The sequence below is a fragment of the Callospermophilus lateralis genome, chromosome 8 (assembly GCF_048772815.1).
Source record: "Callospermophilus lateralis isolate mCalLat2 chromosome 8, mCalLat2.hap1, whole genome shotgun sequence".
NCBI lineage: Eukaryota > Metazoa > Chordata > Mammalia > Rodentia > Sciuridae > Callospermophilus > Callospermophilus lateralis.
Window position 1 is genome coordinate 121,227,694 of NC_135312.1, and position 22,659 is coordinate 121,250,352.

Genomic DNA, 22,659 nt, shown 5'->3' on the forward strand with positions numbered 1-22,659 from the left:
AGACTTAAAACCAGATTAATTGGTTATACTACTAATTTATGCTCCCCATCCTTAGTTATGGCCTCATTGCTGTTCAATTTTATATTCATCTCTAAATATTACATATTATCCCAGCACTCAAGTACCCTATCCCTACTTCTCCTTGTAATATTCTTCATTCTTACTGCATTGAAAAGATTGAGAACTATCACATCAACTCCTTTAATTTCCCTTTGCTCCAACAGAAAACACAGTTTCTGTATTATGTTTTTCTCTTTCCTTAATTCTGATGTTTGTGCCTTTCTTTTCTTTCTTCCCGCCCACCCTCCCCCCAGTACTGGAGATTTAACCCAGGGGTGCTTAACCACTGAGCTATACTCCCAGTCCTTTTTACTTTATTTATTTCTTAATTTTATAATGGGGTCTCACTATGTTGCTTATAGCTAAATAAGCTGAAAGAATTTGCAGGGCTCCTGTTTCAGCTTCCCAAGCTCCTGGAATTACAGGCATTCACTACCATGCCCTCCTGTGTGTGCCTTGTATTCCTTCCCACCTGCTGTGACATTTTGCTTCATCAGCTATCTCCTTGATTCATCAATCTCTCTCTACTCTCTTGGCTTTCACTCCGTCCCTCAATCTTGTTATTATATCTATTTACCCTTTGGGCTCTTATAGGACTTCAGCAACACTTTATAAAGTAACAGATTACACTAAGTTGCATGAAAAAGAATGTTCACTTACTTTTGGTGGCTCAGGAGTCATTTCTTATTGAGCCTCTGTGAGATTTTTAATGCAATTTATATAATTAGAGAGACATTTGTGGAAAAAAATCTGTAAAACTGTTAAATTTTAGAAACATATTATGTAAGATATGCTATTTACTTCACGCTGTCTATTTTGGAATTTTTATTAGAGATTCAGGCAGAATTTGTCAGTTCTGGGATTTAGTTCTACCTTACTTTCAAGGTTAATAAATTAGCCTTTTGCTGTCTCATCAACTGTTTTATCCACAGTGATAGGAGATATGTGTCTTCTGCATCAGAGGAAGCACTTTATTACTATGGCACAGCAACAAGCATAAGCATCAATATGTTTGCGTTGGATCTGCTTTCCTCCTATTCCCAAGGGGTGGCACAGAGAGTCCAGTTGGGAGCTTGCACATTCAATGGGTTGTGTTACAGGAGAGCAATCTTGAACTTGAGAGTCCACTGCTTTTATAGCAAGCAGTCAGTAAGATGGCTTTTTTGATTCTCAAGGTTGCTAGTAAATCCAACTTCCAGAAATGGCCTGGGCAGGAAATAGTCAGGTCTTTGCATTCTTGTCATGTGCTGTAAATACTGCAAGATGCTAGGAGCTAATGTCAGATTGACTCTCCTTTCAGTTCTGGAATCTCTTTTTAGCAATACTTAAGGAGAGAAACTCTTCACATTTGTGGATTTTTAATATATAGGTACATATAATTTAAATTATTTATAAATGGGATACTGATGTCAATTTCCATTTCATTCTTTAGTGTGTGTGTATGGGTGGGGGGGGGTGGGGGTATCAGAGATTGAATCAAGGGGCATTTTTTTTATTGGTTGCTCAAGACAATACAATAATCTTGACATATCATACATTTGATTCAAATGGAGTATGAATTCTTATTTTTCCGTGTGTGCAGATTACAGGTTCACATTGGTTATACAGCCACATTTATACATACAGCAATACTAGTGTTTGTTGTATTCTGCTGCCCTTCTTATCCCCCCTTCCCTCTCCTCCCATCACCTCTCTCTATCTAATCGACTGTGACACATTTCTTTCTCTCTTTTTATTCCCCCTCACACCATCATATATGTAATTTTGTATAATAATGAGAGTCTCCTTACATCTTCTGTGCAATTCCCCTTCTCCCTCCCATTCCCTCCCACCTCTCGTCCCTGTTTAGTGGTAATCTTCTTCTCATGCTCTTCCTCCCTACTGTTTTGAGTCACCCCTCAAGGGACATTGAACCACTGATCTCTGGCCCTTTTTATTGTATTATTTATTTATTTTTGAGACAGGGTCTTACTAAATTGCTTAGGGCCTTGCTAAGTTGTTGAGTGTTGAGAGCCACAGCCGAAGCGGCCCCAGCAAACTTCCAGCTGATTGGCTCACTGCGGCCCCAGCAAACTTCCAGCTGCCAGCTGATTGGCTCCTCTGCAGTGATGCTCATTGGGCTGTTTCCCTGCCCTTTCAGACCATGGAGCTGCTCAATGGGGGCCTCTTTTGGCTTCACCCACAGGACCCAGCCAATCGGCCTCAAGAGCCGGAGGAGTGGGGGTTGAGAGGCTCGCCGGAAGCCGGTGGTGGCAGTTGGGCTCTGAGGGAATTCCTGAAGAGCTCTTGTGGTGCTGAGTGTGTGTTCTAAAAATAAAGTTCGTTTCTGCTTGACAAGTGGCTCGTGAATTGTGCCCAGCCAGACTGCGGAATTTGGTGGCCCGCATGGGGAATGACTGAGGGTAAGTGATAAGGTAAACTGCTTGCCCCTGAGGGCAGGGCGAGAGGATGGGTAGACATTTTAAGATTCTTCTTTCATTTTGTTTCGCTTTTGTTTTAAATTGCCTGTCCCTGGAGATGGGTGAGACGGAAAAAAACTGCTCACATCTGAGGAAAAACTATTTGTGTCTGAGGAACAGATAGGGAGAAAGGAGTAGAATAAAGATTTAAAAAGGATAGAAAAGGAAAACCCAGGAACTCTGCCAGTTGGCACATTGCCATTGTGGATGATAATACAATTTTGTTTGCCTAATCCAAAGCTTTCAGTGCAGATTATGGTAGAAGACATATTAGATCAGGAAAAAGAGGAGGCCTCTCAAGATAGTCAGAATGGGGAAGAAAGTTTAGAGCAGAAAAAGCTATCAGGGGAAAAGTTACAACAGGAGGCTGCTACTAACACCTTTCTATTACCAGAGGGTGTAAGTGTCCAACCAACAGCTCCACCTCCATATGCTGGGAGGCCCTCAACCCCTATAGTTGATAGATGGGATCCTGAGACAGGACATCAAAGATTAGCATGCCCTGTATTTGAGCAGGCAGGAGGGCAGTGAATTCACCATGCTTTAGATTTCAAAACAGTGAAGCAGCTAAAAGAGGCTGTAACAACCTATGGTCCTCAAGCACCCTTCACTGTAAGCATGGTCGAATCCATTACCAACTTGAACATGATGCCAGCAGATTGGACTAGTATGTGTAAAGCTGTTCTAAATGGAGGACAATACTTGTTATGGAAGGTTGCCAATGAGGAATTTTGCAAGGAGACGGCTAGGCGAAATGCAGCAGCCGGTTATCCTCAGAGAAATCTAGACATGTTGTTAGGAAAGGGACCTTATGAGGGACAGCAGCAACAAATTGCATATCATCCTGCCATATACTCACAAATTGCTGTAGATGTGGTTAGAGCATGGAAGACTTTATAAGGACATGGAGGATTACAAGGTCAATTATCTAAGGTAATACAAGGAGCTAATGAACCTTAAGCTGAATTTGTAAATAGGCTTATTCAAACAGCTACCAGAGTTTTAGGGACTACGGAACAAGCAATACCATTAATAAAACAACTGGCTTATGAGCAAGCAAATTATTGGTGCAGAGAGGTCATTAGAGCATGGAAACATGAAGATTTAAACACATATATTAAATTATGTAGAGACATTAATGAACAAGGGCAAGTCTTGGAAGCTACAGTACAAAAGGCTTTAGATGCCAAGCCACAAACATGCTACAATTGTGAACAATCAGGATATTTTAAAAGGAATTGCCCCATAGAAGGAGGGTTTAACAAAACTAGGTATCAAAGGAGTAGAATACCGGGTATTTGCCCATGATGCCATAGAGGGAGACATTGGGCTAATGAATGCCATTCTCAAACCACCATAGAGGGTACTCCGTTATCATAAAACAGACAAGAACCAGGTGTTTACCCATGATATTGTGGAGAAAGGCATTGGGCTCCATTGCCAAAAAAAATGGACAGGGGGGCCCAATGCTCCGGGGCCCACGACCACAAATATACGGGGCACTGGAGGAACCCAGCCAACACCATCAGGATACTGCCCAGGACACATTATCCATTAGATCCCTCACTAGACAAACCAGAGGAAGCGCAGGATTGGACATCTGTGCCTCCGCCAGAGCAGTACTAACTCCAGAGGTGGGAGTTCAAATCATTCCCACAGTGGTAAAGGGGCCTCTTCCCCAAGGAACAGTAGGCTTATTATTGGGACGCAGTTCTTCTACTCTAAAAGGACATATGATAAGTCCTGGGGTAATTGATCCTGATTATGAAGGTGAAATAAAAATTATAGCCAATTCTCCAAAGGGTATATTAGTAATTTCACCAGGAGATAGAATAGCACAGTTATTAATAATACCCAGCCTACACGATAAATTTTCCAGCCATACTGTAGAAAGAGGTTCCAGAGGATTAGGCTCCACAGGTGTAGATTGGGCTATGCTTTCTTTAAATTTAGATTCTCACCCCATGCTAAAACTAAATATTCAAGGACATGAATTTTATGGGCTACTGGATACAGGTGCAGACTTTAGCATCATCTCTCGTCAAGAATGGCCAAAACATTGGCTGTTACAACAAGCCACTCAAATGCTTCAAGGCTTAGGAGTGGCGACTAATCCCCATAGAAGTGAGATAGTATTAGATTGGAAGGATCCTGAAGGATGTAAGGGAACTATACAGCCATATGTATTGGATCATCTTCCTGTAAATTTATGGGGACTAGATGTCCTAGATCAATTAGGACTACCATTAACAAATAACATCAATTCAAATGCATCCACTATTATGGCTAGATAAGGTTTTAGGAAAGGAAAAAGATTAGGAGAACAAGAACAAGGTATAGCAGCACCAATACAAATAGATCAAGGAACAGACAGACATGGATTGGGTTTTCAGGAGGGGTCACTGAGACAATAAAAATTACATGGAAATCAGAAAGACCAGTAAGTGTTCCTCAGTGGCCCCTGACTAAAGAAAAGATACAAGCAGCCCATGACCTGGTCAAACAACAATTAGTGGAGGGACATATACAACCTTCCATATCTCCCCATAATACTCCCATTTTTGTCATCAAAAAGAAATCTGGTAAATGAAGATTATTGCAAGATTTAAGAGCTATTAGTAATGAGATGGTAATTATGGGACCTGCTCAATCAGGGATTCCTCAATTGTCTGCTTTGCCAAAAACCTGGTATGTTTTAGTTATAGATATTAAAGATTGTTTTTTTTTTTCAATTCCAATTCATCCTGAGGATAGTCCATGTTTTGCATTTACTATCCCTGCACTGAATCATGAAGGTTCTGATCAGAGATATGATTGGAAAGTACTCCCTCAAGGGGTGGCTAACAGCCCAACTATGGGTCAAATTTATGTTAACAAAGTAATCCAGCCACTTAGAAATCAAAATCCTGAATTACAAATATTTCACTATATGGATGATGTATTATTAGCACACAAAGATAAAAACACATTGCTAGAATGTTATGCCACACTTACAAACTTATTAAAAAATTATAATCTAGAGATCACAATAGATAAAGTACAATTAAATTTTTCAATTAGTTATTTAGGAGTCCTATTTTCCTCAACCATGGTCCATCCACCAAAAATTCAAATACGAGTAGATCAACTCAAATCACTTAATGACTTTCAAAAGTTATTAGGAGACATAAATTGGATAAGGCCTTATCTAGGCATACCAACAGGAGAGTTGGGACCTTTATTTGATATACTAAAAGGTCCATCAGATCTAAATTCACCCCGCATGTTAATGCCTGAAGCAAGAAAGGCACTAAAAATCATTAAAACATATATGGAAATATGCATTTGGATAGAATTGATATAAGTTTGCCTTTATTATTTATTGTACTACCAACAAAAAATATTCCTACAGAAGTATTTTGGCAAGAAGGTCCATTATTGTGGATACATTTATCTTATTCTCCTAACACTATTCTTACTAGGTATCCTGAGGCTGTAGGACAATTAATACTCAAAGGAATAAAAGCAGCAAAGGGAGTGTTTGGAATTTTGCCCAATAAAATTATAACTCCATTTACTATGGATCAAATTGATGAGTTAGCTAATGAGTTAAATACTTGGACAATAGTCATGTGCAAATCTAATGTTTCATTTGATAACCACTTACCTTCTAATCCTTTGTTGTCTTTTTGGTCATCGCATCCTGTAATTTTTCCAAAAATGACAAGAAAAACACCTGTCATGAATGCTCCAAATATATTCACTGATGGGTCAAATAATGATGCAGCAGCAGTAGTTACCCCTGATCAAGTTTTTATATTTTTAGTACCCAAACAATCAGCTCAAAAGGTAGAGCTTAATGCAGTATTACAAGCTTTTGTGATGTTTAAAGATTCTGTATTTAATTTATTTTCCAATAAATAAATTAAAATCCTACCAGCAACTTCAAGGGATACTATAGCATTAACTATAGTATATGCTATAGTATCCCTTGAAGATGCTGGTAGGATTTCCCCTTCCTCTACTGTTTTCTCTTTGTTTTCCACTATATAAAGTCTAATCTGGGACGAAAAGATCCAATCTTTATAGGACATATCAGGGCACATACAGGATTGCCTGGAGCTCTTAGTTTGGGCAATGATTTAGCAGATAAAACTACACATGACATACATATTTTCTCTACACTAGAAGAAGCTACAAATTTTCATAAATCCTTCCATGTCAATGCTAATACTTTATAAAAGTGTTTTAAAATAACTAAGGAACAAGCTAGACAAATAATAAAACAATGTCAAAATTGTGTGACCTTTTTATCACAAATTAATCTTGGAGTCAATCCTAGAGGATTGATACCTAACCATATTTGAAGATGGACATCACACACTTGCCAGAATTTGGAAAATTAAAATATTTGTATGTTACAGTTGATACTTCTTCCGGATTTTTGATGGGCTTCCTTCATGCTGGAGAAAAAACTAAGGATATTATAGCTCATTGCTTACAAAATTTTGCCACTGTGCGTGTTCCAAAACAGTTAAAAACAGATAATGGCCCTGGCTATACTTCTACCTCTTTTAAGCAATTTTGCTCATCATTTGGCATTACTCATTTAACAGGAATCCCATACAATCCACAGGGACAAGGCATAGTTGAAAGAGCTCATCAAAATATTAAAATGTACTTATTAAATCAAAAAGAGGGAATTGGGAAGGGGTATATATTCCCCAAAGATAAACTTAAAATAACCCTTTTTACTCTAAACTTTTAAAATTTGGATTCATCAGGGCTTAGTGCTGCGGAAAGGCATATGTGTCCAAAAAATGTACATAAGCCCAAGGTACTTTGGAAGGATATTCTAACAGGACAATGGAAAGGTCCTGACCCAGTGATTGTCTGGAGCCGGGGGTCTGTTTGTGTGTTTCCACAGCAGCCGATTTGGATTCCAGAGAGACTAACTAAAGTGATTTCTACAGACCAAAAAGAAGATGATTTGGCTCAAATCCATAACAGCTGATATCCAGAACTCTAGTTTGGCTATCTTTACATCTGCGACAGTGGTTCTCCCACACCTGGAGGCTAATGAAACCAGGGTTCTTTATTATTTATTTATTTATTTGTTTATTTATTATTGTCCTTTCCCACATCATGAAGTTCTATTTTGTTTTTTGAGCTCATACAGACCTAGGTTAATGTTTTGCTGATCAGTTCTATTTTTTGACTATGGAGTTTTTAAACATTGCAAAGGAGATTTCACCTGTAAAAAGTTACAAGGCCTTTACTATTATGTTATGTGTTGTATGTATTATATTATGTATGCACACTTGTGTTTTGTGTTGTATGTTTGTATGTCCATATATCATGTATGACGAGCACTCATGAAAAAATGGATCCAAATATTTTTTTTTATTCACGTGATTTAAATGGTTTAATTTAAATTGGGTAAACAGCTATTGAGGATTGTTTTAATATGTGAACAAAAAAGGAGGTTAACAGATCTGTTTGTTTACTTTCACCTTTCCCTTTCATTATATTTAATAATTCTGTTCAGGATAATGTAAATTGTTCAGAAAATTGTTTTCTTTTAGTGCCTACTGGAATGTTACATAATTTTTTCTTTAGCCATTATTGCCAGAATTCCTATCTTCATCCCAGTGCTGGTGAAGACAAAGATAAAACCAAACTACAGCTTCTGCAATAGCTATCACTGAACTGCTTGCAGAACTTGCCTGGACTTGTATGCATTGTGAACTATCTATTGGTGCAGCGACTTGTGGTAGTGCCGGGGTATTTTTGCTGATGGTGTCATCAGTGGTACAATTTTTCCAAAAGGAGCTGTCAATTGGCTTGGTGTATCCTCCTCCCTTTGGCTTGTGATGGTCGTTCAGCTAAAATTTGGGGGCCAACAGAGGTGAGGCAAAGAACCTCACCCCCGCACTGGTACAAAGGCCTATCCACAGGTGCGGCTGTATGCTGACCGGTAGTCAATAACCGGTAAGATCCAATTGCAATGGTACCAAGTTAAGACAGGAGGCTGACACCTTGAGGTCAGCTCATCCGATGACAGGTAAGGATCATATGTAGTATTGGACAACCTAAGACAGGCACAGTCCCTAAGCCACATGCTTGTTGTTTAATTAAACAGAGAGGGGGAGATGTTGAGAGCCATAGCCAAAGCGGCCCCAGCAAACTTCCAGCTGCCAGCTGATTGGTTCCTCTGCAGTGATGCTCATTGGGCTGTTTCCTCGCCCTTTCAGACCACAGAGCTACTCATTGGGGGGCTCTTTTGGCTCTGCCCACAGGATCCAGCCAATCAGCCTCAAGAGCCAGAGGAGTGGGGGTTGAGAGGCTCGCTGGAAGCCGGTGGTGGCAGTTGGGCTCTGAGGGAATACCTGAAGAGCTCTTGTGGTGCAGCATGTGTATTCTAAAAATAAAGTTCATTTCTGTTTGACAAGTGGCTCGTGAATTATGCCCAGCCAGACTGCGGCAGTTGAGGCTGGCTTTGAATTTTGCAATCCTCCTGTCTCAGCTTCCTTAGCTGCTGGGATTACAGGTGTGGGACACCATGCCTGACTCTACTTCCTTCTTAACAAGCATTTACCTGTTTAAATACAAGCTATATTTTTGTTTCTTCAAATCCTCCTTATCTTCTTTTGAAGTGTTCTTATCCCTTACAAATCTGCAAAGGGATAGTGGCACTCTTGTCTATAAGTCCTTCACTATTTACAAAGATTTCTTTATCTCTGCATATATAAAACCATAAATATCTTTTTCTAATGTGAGTGCTGGGCACTTTGTTTTCTTTTATTTGACTTGTTTTCTGCAATGGCATAAGCTATAGTTTACTCCCTTTGTCAAGAAAAGTTACTCCAGTTAGTATCTAAACAGAAAGCACAACTGCTATATGAGCAGAAACATGGCCATCATAATGTTTTCTGGGTAACTTTATCAGATAATCTTCCATTTACCTGCATCAACTCTAAGGATATTGTTTTAATTATTTTATTCTCTGTATTATGTAGGCTGTAAAAATCCATGGAAATATGATTCAATATCCAACCTACCTACAGATTTTAAATATGATTAAATCTGAACACTCTTTTACCATCCAAAATAATATATTTCAGTCATAAATGTTAATCTAATTAGTGCTTTTGGCAAAGTCACTGGAGTTATGTGTACCTCTTTTCTTTCTTTGCTTCTATTTTACTTTGTAAGAAAGCAATAAGAAGGTGAAATAGCTTGCATAATTTGTGATCATAGAGAGAAAAAGAATCTTATCAAAACTCTTGCTAGTTTTCCTGAAGCTCTAGTTTTATTTTATTTCAGAATTGACCATCTCATGCTTGTTTTCAGGGAAGCACAGGGGATTATGCTCAGTGGAATATCAAAGGCCTATTACATTCTGAGAAATGGAGTAAAAATAACACGGAGATAGTTATCTGTATTTTAAAAATTTCTCCTGACATTAGTAACTGCTTGGTTAAAAGTCACACTTATTTAGCAATTGCATCAGCATTTTAAAATTTTAAGACCATTTTATTGCTAATTAGTTAATTATACTTTCATCTTATTAAAACAGCACCTGGCTGGCCATTCAGATGGACTTCCAGAAGGCAGGCTAGTATAACATAGCATTTCCACTTGGCATTAGGAACATCTTAACTGGGGAATTAGATCAGCTGGGTTTCAAATTCAGTGCCGCAATTTACTATCTGTGTGACTCTGGCAACTTATTTTCTAGGCCTCAGGCTTCTTATATATAAACATAGAGCACAGGGTTATGGGGATGATTAAATGAGGTAAGCCATGGAAGGAATTTAACACAAATGCCTGCCACATAATATTTACTCCATAAAGGATAGCTGTTATTGTTCCCTAGGATTATAACAACATATTAATAAAAGCAGAACTTAGTGAATACTTACTCTGAGGTTGGCACTGTTTTAAGCATTTCCTCAAGCATTAACTTACTTAATTCTCAAGCAATACTCTCAGAGATATTAACACCAAAGATTGTACCATCAAGCAGACACATGAAAATCAGAGATCTTACCCTGCACCAAACTTTACTAATATTCATGAAAGGGAATCTCAGGGTTCAGGCTTAATAGGGAGAGTTCTAGACCTACAAACGCTGTTCCTCATGTCCTTTCTTGCTGCATCAGGATTCACTCTGGCATATATGAATATATTAAATCTTTAAATAAGTAATACATGGGCTATCTTACACACAATGGAGGCTTTTCAGTAATGATTCTTTTCCTTTATAATGCTTGGTTACTAGTTTACATGATACTCTCCAGGGCCATGAGTCATAAATTTCTAGATGCTAAGGTTGTGTACCATAAACAATACAGACCAGGTACATCCTCTTGAAAGCTTTCTATGTACTAGAACTCTCTATAGCAAGTATAATTAATGTGTTTGCCAGGATGTTTGTCATTAGAATGTTCATATTTAACTAGGTCACCATTTTTCTTTCCCGGGGGCCTCCCTCAAGTAAAGAATAGATTTCAACCATGCTGCCAAATAGTTTCTTCCCAGATAGACACTACTACTATTCTTATCTTAAGGCTGAAGAAATTAAGGCACAGAGAGGTTAAGTTAGTTGTATAAAGTCAAGTAGCTGGTGAACAATGGAGCACAGATTTAAAAAATTATGTTTTTTTGAATACCAATATACAAGAGGCACTAAACTGCATAAATATCCTCAAACTCGTTTAATATCTAAGTAGTTTGAATGATATTCTAAAAAATAATACACACACACACACACGCATGCACACATAAAGCAGCACATTGAGAGAAGATATTATAAAAGTAGTATTCCCTTTCTCAGGAATAATAGCACTACCATGAACTTAATGCAAACCAAAAACAGGAATTATCCCTGACACTTTTCCCCACCCCCATATCCAATACTTCCATATCAAATCCTGTTTTTTTTACCTCCTAAATAATTTTGTTAAGTGATTTAATTTGCTCCACCTTTCTCTTATTCCTTAGTCCAAGTATTGAACTACTACAGTGATTAATTCCCAGCTAAAAACATTTGGGGTAGTACATATTTGTGATCCAAGCTGCTTGAGAGGCTAAGGCAGGAGGACTACAAGTTCGAGGCCAGCCTCAGTTATTTAGCAAGACCCTGTTTCAAAATTAAAAATAGGGAGGGTTGGGAATGTAGCTCAATGGTAAAGCACACCTGCTTCAATCCCCAGTACTAAAAAAAAAAAAATTAGGTCAGAAAATATCCTATGGCAGCATACTCTAAAATCTAATATCACTTAAAATCTATACCACTTGCAGAAGGGACTTTTCAAAGTGCAAATCTGATCGTGTCATCTTGTAGTTAAAATATATTAAGGATTCTTACTAAGAACAGGAATCTTCATCATGTTGATGAGGCCCAGCCTGGTCTCCAGCTCCTCTTTCTAGCCTCAGTTCTCACTGTGCTTCTTCTAGTTTCCTAGACTCCAGCCACAGTAGCCTTTTTTGCAACTCTTGTAATTTCAGTGCTTCCTCCTTCCAAATGGCCTATGCATATATTATTTCTTTGAAGTTCTTTTATTTTCCTGGTGGTTTTTCATTTATTATTCTGGCCTCAGTTCAGGTATTTTTTTCCTCCCTCCTTTCACCTGCCTGATAGGCCAGTTTCTTCAGTTACAGGCGAATAGCACATGGGCTCTAGGTACTTTCACTGAGAAACAGTTAATTGAGAGCCAGTTCCACAAAAGACCAATTTACTGACAACAGTTTGGCAACAGACAATTTGCAGAAGATTAGTTCATCAGCCTGATCTCGGATGGTTCTCTGCAGCTGTCCTTTTGGCAGTGTCAGATAGGCAGAAGCTGAAGTCTGAAGATTGCAAATTGCATTTAAGGAAAAGCCCACCATTTGCTTACATTGGAATACTGTATCATTGGGCATTAGAGAAGGGCTTGGCATTTGAAACGTGAAAACATGAAATTGACATTCAGCCGCAGACAGTCAAATTTGGGGTTAAAGAGTTATATTGAAAGAATGCATCAAAACTTCTGTGAAATGAAGAATTTAAAAAACCTCAATAATTCAGTGTATTGGTCATTTGGTGAAATGATGATTTGGCAGACTGCTTTTCATCAAATTGATTTTCTAGAAATTGGCTTTTGGCAAACTGACTTCCAGTGAATTGTCTGTTAGGGAATTCAGTGAATCAGTCATTTGGAAAATTGACTTTTGGCAAACTGGCTTTCTGCAAAATGATTTTTGGTAAAATGGCTTCCTTATAGCATCATGTACCTCACCTTGTAGCATTTTTTGTAGTTAATGTTTTCCATTTGTTTTATAATAATTGGATTTATGGTACTTTCTCCCAGTATATGCAAGCACCAAAGGGGAAGGGTAATATCTATTTTTATTCACCATGTATTTTCAGTGTCTAGCATAGCATCTGGCACATAGTAAGAACTTGATAAATATTTGTAGAATGAAAGAAAAAATAACGCTTTTGCTACAGAACAAAACGGAATAAAAATAGATTTGGAGCACCACTGGGTGAGGATTAAATGCTAAATATCTAGTGGACTGGAGCATAAGGCAATTTGCTTATACTAAGTATTCTATATGGATGCTGCATCTATATAAGATGGTGCTCTTTAACCTTAGTAATACCAACAACAGTACTTTTCCACTGTGGGGCCATTATTAAGTAAAATAAGCACTACTTAAACATATGTACTGCAATATCATGACAGTCTATCTAATAATTAAGACAGCTACTAAGTGACTTATGGGTAGGTAATGTATACAACATGGCTACACTGGACAAAGGAACAATTTATATCCTAGACTGAGCAGGATGAAGCAGGATGGTATAAGATTTCATCATGCTACTCAGAACAGCACACAATTTAAAACTTATGAATTGTTTATTTCATGAATTTTCCATTTATCATTTTCAGAACATGATTGACTGCAGGTAACTGAAACTAAGGAAAGCAAAACTTTAGATAAAGGGGTGTATACTGTGTATAGACAGTCTCTGACTTAATGATGTTTTGAGTTACAACTTTTTTACTTTACAATCATGCGAAAGTATACCCATACAACCATTTTTATGCCAATTTGTTTTATACTTTGTGTGGTATTCAAAATTATGTTATTCAATATTTTATTATAAACAGACTCGTGTTAGATGATTTTGCCATAAAGTAGACTAATGTAAGGATTCTGAGCATATTTAAAGAAGGCTATTGTGTTTGGTAAGGTTAGGGTTTTGACTTAAAATATTTTCAACATGAGATGGGTATATCGAGATATAATCCCATTATAAGTCAAGAAGCATCTGTACAGAAATTCCAGTGTTGACACTCATTCTTGTAAGACCACTTGGGTGAGAATGAAAGTAAGAAGTGAGAAATATGTTAGGGACAACTATGGAGAACTATAGAGAGTAGTAGGCAATGATGTTAAATAGGTATTGGAGGCTTATTAGAATTGTTCGAATAGCAGTACAAAGCATTACATTTCTGCACAAAGATAGAGATCAAAAAGAGAAAATAAGAACTTTATGTTTCATTGTCAGTGTATTTATTATTTAGTTGGGAGAGATACATATGTACCACATTTAATTTTTACAACTTACAAGTTAGATATTCTTTCTATTTTTCAGATAATGAAACAATCATTGTAAGTAATTTCCCCACTGCTATATATCTAGTAAATGATCTTGTGATTCCAATCATGATCTTATTTTAAAGGCTATGCAATTTTTACTACATCACACAGCTCTTGTAGAATATTGCAAATGTTGGGGACAGTGATGGATAGTGTTCAAAATGGGATGTTTGGTCTCAAGAATATATTGCACAAAATGTGAAGAAAGTGAAGTTTATGTTAAGAATTGACTGTTGGTGAAAGATGCAAAAGAAAGAGATGCCTGAGGTGAATGGATCTTATTTAACTAAATGGAGTAATATATTACCATAGCCATCTCTCAAAACCTTACAGCAGTGTGTTAGCAACACAGGCATCTTCGGTTTGATGGGACTGACTGAGAGGCTGTTCTTGAGAAACTCCATTGAATTTCTCTCCCAAGGTTCAACATATACTTGAAAGGGACTCAATATATCAAATTAAAGTTAAACTGCTTCTTGTAAAGTTTCTTTTCTCAGTGAGATGTAGTGTTGGTTATTGCTATTTTTTTTCTAAAGAAAGTAATAGCTCTAGAGCAAAATTGGAAGGTTTAAAATAATCCAGGCAGTCTTTCAAGAAAACTTCATCAGCAGTTCCTAATTGATTTTGCAGAGAATTGTTAATTTCATCAAATTCTATAGAAGCAACAGGGATGGATTCATGTAAATTTCTTTCATTACGTTGTACTTGCTATTTTTCTGTTGTTGCCACCTATGAGAAATGCTATTGTTAGGCTAAAAGTTAAATATATTATTAAGCAGATTCATTGTTAAAATTTATTTTGAGTTAAATACTAGGGTTTTTTTTTTTCATACTGTGCTTAAAAACCTGACAGTAATTTAAAAAAATACGTACTTTAGATTTTTTTTTTTTTTAATTTCTGACAGAGCTAAGGAAATTGTAGATTTAGGATTCAGGTATTTTAGGGAGAATCCAATGCATTATTTACTAACAAGTATTGTTTTTGAGAATAAGATATTTGCTTTTTAGGGAGAAACAATTTTGAAAATTACCTCTTTTTAGAGTTGTCTTTAGATTTAGCCATTAAGAACCACATCTGAACAAGTTTCATTCTAATGCATACACACAATGATGTAGATTTGTGACCAGGATTTGTTTTGTGATGATATGAGAACTCTTTTAATGTATGTGTATTTTTTGTAATAGTGGTAAAAATTGTACATTTTCTTCTATTCCTATATGAATAAGACCACTTCATTGATTTTGGAACTTCATCTGTGCAAGAGACTAATCTTGATTTTCTGATCTCAAGTATCTTCTAAAACTTTTTAATAACATAGCTTAAAATGGGATTATATGGCAGATGAAATACTTTCCAAGAGAGTAGCAGTAAAGACATTTGTTATTCCATAAGGTATGGTGTATTGCAGAATCATTTCAATGCAAAGCTGATCCAACTATAAAAAATAAGGTGTTCTGAATGTTTCTTTCCTTCAAGTTGTTAATAAAATAACACTACCTTATTTGTTTTTTAAATGGTGAACACTATATTTTTGTCTATTTGACTAAACATGTGAGCAATTACATATTAGAGAAGCTGCTGTCTTATGCAGTTGTTTTCAGACCATGGTTTAAAAGTTGGTTAGATTTTCTTATTTATACATTTTCAGGTTAATTCTTTTACTTTGCTAAACAGCAGAGCCATTTCTTTCTTGGTGAGTATTTTTCCAGTCTGAATGATAGTCAGGGAAGGCTAATTGTATTTTAAGCAAACAAGACAAAATATTACTGGAAGGGGGCTATTAAAAGTGGGCTAACATTTAGTAGATCAACACTTATGGATATAAATGAAATTAGCTTTTTTTTAGCCTATCAGATTAAGAGAAATTCTCCTTTAATATCTTTTGCAAGATTTTCTCAACTTTAGAATAGAAACAGGATTCAGTTTCTATTGCTTTTTTTTGAAGTTTTCTATAATATATTAAAAGGTAACTATTTTATTAACATGATTTAACCTTACTTAGCACTTTCATAATTTAACAAATTCTTTTGTTAACATATTATCAAATAAATTTTCTTTTCTGTGCATTCCTTTATGCCCCCAAAGTTCTTTAGGTTGATGCCATTTCAGTTTTAAATACTTTATCAAAAAGTCATAGCCAGACAATAATGCTTGCTTCCAGATACTCTAGAGGCTGAGGCAGGAGGATTATAAGTTTGGGGCCATCCTGAAAACTTTGTAAGACCCTGTCTGAAAATAAAAGTTAAAAGGCTGGGAATGCAGCTCAGTGGCAGACACCCCCCTCCAAGAAAAATCAGTCCCACTCAGTTATTCTTATATTCTTAATGGACTTCCTTTGGTATTGAAGGTAGTTATGAACTGGTATGGACAAACAATAAAGAATCAGGAACTGGAAGCTTGTAATAAATCATCTTAACCACTACTTGCTTTGGGTAGGCCAAGTTTAATGAATATGAATAATATTTGCTGGGGGAGGAAGTTTGCCAATATTTGGGAAATGTGATTTGTGTCTGAAATTTAATTACATTGTCGTTACTATTGACCTGATACTAGTTTCCAAATCAAAATATCCAAATCAAGGATATTTTTTCCCTCCATGTGTAAGTAAGAGTCAATTAAATGTTCATTTCATAATTTTATGCCTTTCTATTATATGTTAGTGTGTTTTAGATCAGATTTCTGGGCAGTGGTATGATGAATGAGCTGATAAGGGATAGGATTGGACATAGGTTTGGATATAAGGAGATAGTTAAGATGCTGCTATAGACAAGTTTGAATGGTAGCCAAGAAAGGACAGAGGCTTGAATTAATGTAATACCAGTGGGATGATGTTAATGAAATAATCTGTATTGAATACTTGCTATATGCTAGGTATAGTGCAATATGTACCATGCATGGGGTGTTCCATTGAATATTTATCATATCCCTATTAGGTAGGTTTTTCTCCTTATTTATTTGATTTTGTGCTGGGGATTAAATTTAGGGCCTGGTGAATGCTAAGCATGTGCCTTACCACTGTACTTTTCCCCAAACCCTCCTTCCTGTTTTTCAGAGGAGAAAATTGAGGTCTAGAAAGGTTAAATAACTTATAATGTTATGAATCCAAGAAGTAGTGTAGATGAGATATGATTCTAGTCTATGTACTCATCTACCACATAACAGAAATATTTAAGAAGTAGAATTTAGTGCCTGATTAAAAGCAGGGTTGATAATGACTGAAAGCTCAAGCATGGTGTGAAAGATTCTGAATGGTAATGTTTAATTCTGGGTCAAGAGATACAGAAGAGATACATATATGGGGGATGAGACAGTAATATATTTAACTCTGGGCATCTTGACTTTGAGGTGCTTTTGAGAGGTACATGGTTACAGAGGTCATATAGATTGTATGGACTTGGAGCTCTAACAGGAGTTTGACCAGACTTTTTTGGTCCAAACTTTTGGACCACACTTTTATTTTTTTGGTACCAGGGACTGAACCCAAGGGCACTTGACCACTGAGCCACATCCACAATCCTCTTTATATTTTGTTTCGAGCATGGTCTCCTTTAGTTGTCTAGGGCCTTGCTAAATTGCTGAAGCTGGCTTTGAATCTGTGATCCTCTGCCTCAGTCGCCCAAGCCACTGGGATTACAGGCATATGTTTAGCATAATTCCTTGCACAGATTAACTCTGATTGATAGAAGGAAAGAGAAAGAAGGAAAGAAAAAGGAAAGAATTGATAATCATAAAAGTATAGCTGGTAGTTGGGATTATAGGAGTTGGTATATCTCAGTGGCAGTATGTTAAATGAAAAGAAAAGAAAACCCAGATTGACTTATCAGCACATCAGTGTTTAAGAGGCAGATAAAGGAAGAGGTGACAATTCAGGACAAGAACTTTAAAAGACTATCACAGAAGCCAAGGGAATTGAGGATTTCAAGAAGGACATTACTAATAATATTAAGGGACAGAAGGTGGTAGGAGTGGTATATTTGATGGTTAAGTTTAGCTGGTTAGGTTTTTGCCCTTTCTGAGATGTTTCCTGTTAGATTTTCCTTCAGTTCCAGGAGCTTTAATAAATCCCTTTTCTTTCCAAAATGTCTCTTTTGCTTAAATCACTTGTAACAAATAGTGTATATGACAAAGTCTCTTAAGGGAACTTAAGAAATGTGGCATGGAGTAAATGGTTTAGAATTCTGAGTTAGCAGTGATGGAAAACCAAAATGAGGTTCAAATAGAGACATGAAAAGGTTTCTTGGAAACACAAAGGCCCTACTGATGAAGGGAAGCCATTGTTTTCACTTGTAATTAGTTTTGTTTTTCTCCTTGTTTCCGTCATTGCAATCTCTTAAAAAATATGGCCGGTAGGGACTCAGGAGATAGCTCCTAAAAAATAGTTGTTCTAACTTTTTTGAAGAGTTGCTAAGAGTTGTATGGTTTCCTAATAATTAATGGTTTTTGAGGTAAGTTTTATTGTGTTTATATTAAAAAAACACCTTGTAAGAATTTTTTAAAATTTATTTATTTTTTAGTTATTGGCGGACACAACATCTTTGTTTGTATGTGGTGCTGAGGATCGAACCCGGGCCGCACGCATGCCAGGCGAGTGTACTACCGCTTAAGCCACATCCCCAGCCCCTTGTAAGAATTTTTAAGTTAAGGATTTTCAGAGGGCATAATTAATGTTTGGTTTACTTGGAATATTTAAACACCAAATAAAGCCTTAGCTCTCAGTCAAATGCTTCATCATAGATCCTTCACACTCTTAAGGATATTTCCCAAAATAAATTTATGAGTGCAAATGTACTATAGGCATTCTCCATAATTTCACATTTAAATGACTAGCTTATCAAAAAGAGAATCTGACCCTTGGACATATTGCATTCAGACACATCATCATATACAATTGTCATTTGTTGTTTGCTATTGCCCATAAATAAATTTTCATGATTTTTGTAGAGTTTTATAGCTCATGCATCCTTTTATTGCTGATAACTTTTCACCTATTGTGAATTTGTAGTAAATTTTATGGTTGATGATGTTATAGAACAGTAAAAAATAAAACTAGGTTAGCATAGTAGAAATAGGCTACTAGATGGTTTAATGGACATCTTTTCTAATTTCACTTTGAACAGGATTAAATTTGAGGAAAACACGTTCATATTAGACACTAGAAAAAATTCTTTAACTCCTAGAATTATATTTTTGATATTCAGGAAAAATTAAATTTCTTTTTTGATATTGTATGGGATTAGAGACCATACACATAACACAGTCCAGAATGGTGAACATGGCAGTAAGTTTTAAGATGTTTCAGTAGAGTCTTGATACATGATCAAAGGCATAGTTTTTCCAAGATGTTTTAATACTTTTTCTGTAAGTACCAGCTACCCAAAATATTTTAGTCTAGTGAAGCCTGCAGAGAAAACAAGAAAAGGTGCCAAAGATAGAGTAAAATAGGTATGATAGAAAGACAAATGTATGATAGAAAAAATAAAGTCATATGCCTACATGGAAGGTGAACCTGACAGTGATGTCTATTTAAATGCTCATACTCAAGGCAGGTATGTAAGGTGGAGAAAGATATTCATTTACTGAAAATTTAAAAATTTGAACTTCACTAATCCATAGCAATGTGTTTATCTTGATTTGACTCTGAGTATAGCTCTGAGACAAGGAACAAAATGGTACCATTTGCCAGTGTTGTTAGTTTTCCATATTCATTTGCATCAGAAATCAATAAAGTTGCAGTATTTAGAGGGAATGCACCAGAGATTGAAATAGCAATAGAAAATAGATCTATATTTGCAGGAGGAACTACTCTGATTCAGAAGATTTTGGAGGATGATATTATACAGACGTTTATATAGCTGTTCCAGAAATAATACTTGAGCTTCATCCATTAAAGAAGCTGAACAAAAGTTTTCCAGAATTTATTGGAAATTCCATTGGTTAAGAACCTTCTAAAATGCTTGAATATCTATAGCTAGACATGAAATTAAGGTAAATGAAGAAAGGAAGAATTTTCTTAAGGTCAAAGTAGCAGATTGGTATGTCAGGTAACCAAATAGCTGTCAATCTACAAATAGTTATAGACTTGTAGTCATAGACCACTTGAGTTGGATTTAATTATGGTATCAGTTTTCCTTTTTAGCTCAACATGTGAAGGTTTGTTAAACTTAAAGATTGATCTATTGTTGCCGAAAGAAATAGAAACTGAAGAATTAAACAAAGAATCTGCTTAAAGTGTTGAATTGTAAAATTAGTTTCAGTGAATTAAGAATCATCATAGCTGTGTACAGTGGTGCATGCTTGAAATTCCATTGATTTGGGAGACTAAGGTAGGAGGATTGCAAGTGCCTCAGTAACTTAGCAAGGCCCCAAGCAACTTAGTGAGACCCTGTCTTGAAAGTGAATTTTAACCCTGAAAAATCTTAAGAAAGGAAACTATTGGTATAAGCTTTGTATTGGCAGTGTGCTCTTGAGCCAGTTATTTAACTCACCCGTTTTTCATCTGTAAAATGGGATAATGGCACCTCATACTTTCATCATAAGTGTATGTAATCTAAATGATACCAAATAAAATATTCATATAAAATTAGTTAAGCTTTTGTTAAGTTCACTGTGAGAGAATCTTGTTTGGTATTCTAACAGATTGCTGGAGAGGCTTAAATAGTTTTAAAATACTTTTTCTAGAAGACTTCAGGAGTTCTTCAAGCATAATTTAATTTGAGTACTAGTTTATAATTAAATTCTTATTTATTAGACATGGATACACATTTCATATCCCCCATTCTTTCCATAAAATTATACCATAACTTTTGGTTAAATGAGCAGTGATTATGTATAGTTACATTTAAATATTGTTCATAGTTAAGCCACACTTAGATTTTCTTTCTTATACAATTTTTGTTTTCTTAGACAACAATTGCTTCATTTTAAAACTTGCTTTGTTTTTATGTTCCTTTTATTAATTCAGCATAAAAGATCTATACTTTTCTTGCTTTGTGTTTTAAATACTCTTGGTTTACCGGCTTATGATACTTTCTCTAGGTTATACTTTCACATTTACTTATTCCTTCAATGATATTTTAATTATTCTTTTATAAAAAAGAGAATTTTATTTCTTATAGTTCTGGAGGCTAGAAGTCAAAGTCAAGTTGCTGCAGGTTTGGTGTCTGATGAGGAATTGGTATCTACTTCCAAGATGGAGCCTTATCTGTGTCCTTTGGAAAGAACAAATATGTGTCTTCACATGGCAGATGGCAAAAGAGTGGGAGAGAGAACCTTTGCTAGTTCTTACCAACCTTGTATATGGATGTAAATCTCACTCATCATATACTTACTAGGTGTACCTAATATATATTAGGTATCTGAAGGGCATTTTGGATCTCAAATTTTCTCAAGTTTGGAAACTGCTGCAGCTTTAGAGTTCTTAGAGCCTACTATGACTTCTTGTGTTTAAAGAATTAAAAGCTTACATTATGAGTAACTTATAGCTTATTTTTCACTCAAGTATTAAATTATAAATAAAGCTTATGAAACTGGAAAAACTGTTAAATAAATGCTGGGATCTGAATTTGTCCCCCATTGAAACCTCATGGCCATTTTATTGCATATGGATTTCCAGTTTTCCCAGCACCATTTGTTGAAGATGCTGTCCTTCCTCCATTGCATGCTTTTAGCCCCTTTATCGAATATAAGATAGTTGTAATTTTGTGGATTGGTTTCTGTGTCCTCTATTCTATACCATTGGTCCACCCGCCTGTTTTGGTACCAGTACCATGTTGTTTTTGTTACTATTGCTTTGTAGTACAGTTTGAAATCTGGTATCGCTACACCTCCTGATTCACACTTCCTGCTTAGAATTGCTTTTGCTATTCTGGGTCTTTTATTTTTCCATATGAATTTCATGATTGCTTTATCTATTTCTACAAGAAATGCCGTTGGGATTTTGATTGGCATTGCATTGAACCTATAGAGAACTTTTGGTAATATTGCCATTTTGATGATGTTAGTTCTGCCTATCCATGAACAGGGTATATTTTTCCATCTTCTGAGATCTTCTTCTATTTCTCTCTTTAGGGTTCTTTAGTTTTCATTGTATAAATCTTTCACCTCTTTTGTTAGGTTGATTCCCAAGTATTTTATTTTTTTTGAGGATATTGTGAATGGGGTAGATGTCCTCATTTCCAGTTCAGAAGATTTGTTGCTGATATACAGGAATGCCTTTGATTTATGCGTGTTGATTTTATATCCAGCCACTTTGCTGAATTCATTTATTAGCTCTAGTAGTTTCTTTGTAGACCCTTTTCAGAGACTATGCGTCTGATAGATGAAAAGGTTGGCTCCGATCTACATATTGTGGGGTCGGGCTCCAAATTCCTTAATAGGACACCCATAGCACAAGAGTTAAAAACAAGAATCAACAAATGGGACTTACTTAAACTAAAAAGTTTTTTCTCAGCAAGAGAAACAATAAGAGAGGTAAATAGGGAGCCTACATCATGGGAACAAATTTTT

The 22,659-nt window shown here is 36.1% G+C and overlaps 1 pseudogene; it reads left to right on the forward strand.

The window, feature by feature from the left end:
* Positions 1–19,467: 19,467 nt before the first annotated feature.
* Positions 19,468–20,381, forward strand: LOC143405791 (large ribosomal subunit protein uL1m pseudogene; annotated as a pseudogene).
* Positions 20,382–22,659: the final 2,278 nt, after the last annotated feature.